This window comes from Rhinoraja longicauda, chromosome 33 (assembly GCF_053455715.1).
Source record: "Rhinoraja longicauda isolate Sanriku21f chromosome 33, sRhiLon1.1, whole genome shotgun sequence".
Classification (NCBI taxonomy): domain Eukaryota; kingdom Metazoa; phylum Chordata; class Chondrichthyes; order Rajiformes; family Arhynchobatidae; genus Rhinoraja; species Rhinoraja longicauda.
Genome location: NC_135985.1, coordinates 22,951,896 through 22,955,226, shown reverse-complemented (window position 1 = coordinate 22,955,226; position 3,331 = coordinate 22,951,896). Strand labels below are relative to the sequence as shown.

Genomic DNA, 3,331 nt, shown 5'->3' with positions numbered 1-3,331 from the left:
TGTAGTCAGGATCGAGCCCTAGTCTCTGGTGTTGTAAGGCAGCAACTCTACCGCTGTACCGCCTTACAGCACTAGTACAATACGATTGGTTACTTGAAGCTTGGTTACTTCAGCACTTTGTGTTTTACATGACTTCTCCATTTCTCTCTCACTCCTTCCTTAACTATCTTTGCTGCCTTCCACAATCTGTGGTGCACTTCCTATCTTGCTGTCTCTTCATTCTGAACCGTGGGATGTGGATCTATTACCTCCACAGATGCTGCCTGACCCACCGAGTCCCCCCAGCACTTTGTGTTTCACTCAATATTCCAGCATCGCTGCCTCCAATGGAGAATCACAGACTGTTACAGCCCGATATCAGTCGTAGACTACACGGTTGTTGATGGAACCATAGTAACTGTGTGAGTCACAAGCAGAATATAGACAGGCTTCAGGGAGATATGGAGGGAATGAGCGAGAACATGGAAAATAGAATCTTAGACGGAAAAATGTGAGGTCATCCATCCAGGCAGGAAAAATAGGAAACCGGAAGCTTTTTCTCAAACAACAGTGCGCGAATGAGCAGTGTTGGATTAGTTTAGTTTAGTTTAGTTTAGTTTAGAGAAACAGGCCCTTCGGCCCACTGAGTCCTCACTGACCGAGCTCTTAAAGATAGCAGAGTCAAGGGATATGGGGAGAAGGCAGGAACAGGGTAACGATTGTAGATGATCGGCCATGATCACAGTGAATGGCGGTGCTGGCTTGAAGGGCCGAATGGCCTCCTCCTGCACCTATTGGCTATTGTCCGTTGTCTACTGACCAGCAATCTCTGCACATTAACACTACCCTACACACAAGGGACAATTTAACATTTATACCAAGCCAATTAACCTACAATCAATAGACAATAGACAATTGGTGCAGGAGGAGGCCATTCGGCCCTTCGAGCCAGCACTATCCTTACACACTAGAGACAATTTACAATTTCACTGCAGCCAATTAACCTACATACCTGTACGTCTTTGGAGTGTGGGAGGAAACCGACGATCTGGGAGAAAACCCACGCAGGTCACGGGTAGAACGTACAAACTCCGTACAGACAGCACCCATAGTCAGGATTGAACCCGGGTCTTTGGCGCTGTGAGGCAGGAGGTCTTGTTTGGTGTTCAAAGAGATTAGTCTGAGCTTATACATGAATCACTGAATGCTGATGTACAGATATTGCAAGCAGCAAACAGATATCGGCATCGGTGGTTCAGTGGTAGAATTCTCGCCTGCCTTGCGGGAGGCCCGGGTTCGATTCCCGGTCGATGCATCATATGGAGCGGCACAGTGGTGCAGCAGTAGAGATGCTGCCTTACAGCACCATAAAAAAAGGTTCGATCCTAACTACGGGTGCTGCCTGTATGGAGTTTGTACATTCTCCCTGAGACTGCGTGGGTTTTCTCTGGGTGCTCCTGTTTCCCTCCCACACTCAAAAGACGTGCAGGTTTGTAGGTTAATTGGCTGCAGTGAAATTGTAAATTGTCTCTAGTGTGTAAGGATAGTGCTAGTGTACACTGATCACTGGTCGGCACGGACTTGGTGGGCTGAAGGGCCACCTTCAGCTGCATCTCTAAAGTCTAAAGCCCAAAGCAATTAGGAAAATAGACGAAATTTGAACTTTATTGCAAGAAGATTTGGGTGGAAGACCAAAGGTGGCTCACTAAAGTTATTTAGAGCCTCAGTTTAAACAACACACATGGTATTTTGTGTCCAGGTCTAGTCTCCTGAACTAAGGAAGAATATGTTAGCAATAGCAGAAATGTAGCCAAATCTCAACAGAGTGGTTCCCGATATGGGGGTATTGACCAGAGAGGGGGGATTAAGTAGAATGGATCCTTATGCTAGAGTTTAGAAGAATAAGTGATGGTCTAATTGAAACTTGTAGGTCTTGACATGATGGGGGAAGAAATGAAGAATGGAATTAGGGATCATAATCTCAAAATTACTGGTCAACCATTTAGGACAGACGAGAATTATAAGAAAATAACTGCAGATGCTGGTAAAAATCGAAGGTATTTATTCACAAAATGCTGGAGTAACTCAGCGGGTCAGGCAGCATCTCAGGAGAGAAGGAATGGGTGACGTTTCGGGTCGAGACCCTTCTTCAGACTGACGAGAAGATCTTCTTCACTCAGGAGGTAGTACATTTTTGGAATTAACTAAATGTTAGGTATGTTCGAAATAGGATAAGGCTTTTCCAGATTGTTCGGCGTTTATTCCCACTGTATTCTTTTAATTCCGTTTTGTTTAAATGATATATAGTGTTATAAAACATTTTCTGTTGAACCGAGGAAGTGAACAGTGGTGGAGGTGATGAACTATTCTGAATCTGGATCAGAGGTTGACGGGGAAATGTGGGAAACACTGCCTCACTGAATGGAAAAGGTTAGTGGGAACAGGAACCATAGTGAGTAAGAAGGAAAGCGGTTGGATAAGACGTTGGTAAGGCCGCATTTAGAGTAATGTGTTCAGTTCTGGGCACCATGTTATAGGAAAGATGTTATCAAGCTGGAAAGGGAACAGAAAAGATTTATGAGACTGCAAATGCCCAAACTAGAATGTCTGAGCTTTCGGGAGAGGTTGAGAAGGCTGGGTCTCTATTCCCTGGAGCGCAGGAGGATGAGGGGTGATCTTATAGACGTGTATAAAATCAAGGGAGGAATAGATTGGGTAGATGCACAGTCTCTTGCCCAGAGTCGGTGAATCAAGGACCAGAGGACATAAGAATCAGGTGAAGGGGAAAAGATTTAATAGGAATCTATGGGGTAACCTTTTCACACAAAGGGTGGTGGGTGTATGGAACAAGCTGCCAGAGGAGGTAGTTGAGGCTGGGGCTATCCCAACATTTAAGAAATAGACAGGTACATGGATAGGACGGATTTAGAGGGATATGGGCCAAGCCCGGGCAGGTTGGACTAGTGTAGCTGGGACATGTTGGCCGGTGTGGGCAAGTTGGGCCGAAGGGCCTGTTTCCATGCTGTATCACTTTATCTATGACACTATCTATCTGTGACAGGAAGCAGGTCCAGGGTGAGTGGAAAGAAAGTGCAGGAATTGGGGTCTGGGTGTTTGAAGAGTGAGGTGAAACAGGACCCTGGTGGGTGAAAGGTTTCTGGAAGAACCAGGTAAAGTTCGTTGGTGGGTGGGACCTCGCCCGATGGCTCGCCAATCGACGGCACCGGGAACCCACCGTAAAGCTCGCCGGCCTTGGCCATAAAGGCCCATTGTCCTGGCGGCGGCACTGGGTCGGAGTTGCAGGGGTTGGGCCTAGTCTGGCGATGGGATAGTGTCCTCTACCACTGCTCCA

At 46.7% G+C, this 3,331-nt stretch overlaps 1 non-coding gene across 1 annotated transcript; it reads left to right on the top strand.

Annotated features, from left to right (window-relative positions):
• Positions 1-1,223: 1,223 nt before the first annotated feature.
• On the top strand, positions 1,224-1,294 carry trnag-gcc (transfer RNA glycine (anticodon GCC)). The gene has a single exon. It is a non-coding gene; the product is annotated as a tRNA-Gly (tRNA).
• The last annotated feature ends 2,037 nt before the right edge of the window (positions 1,295-3,331 follow it).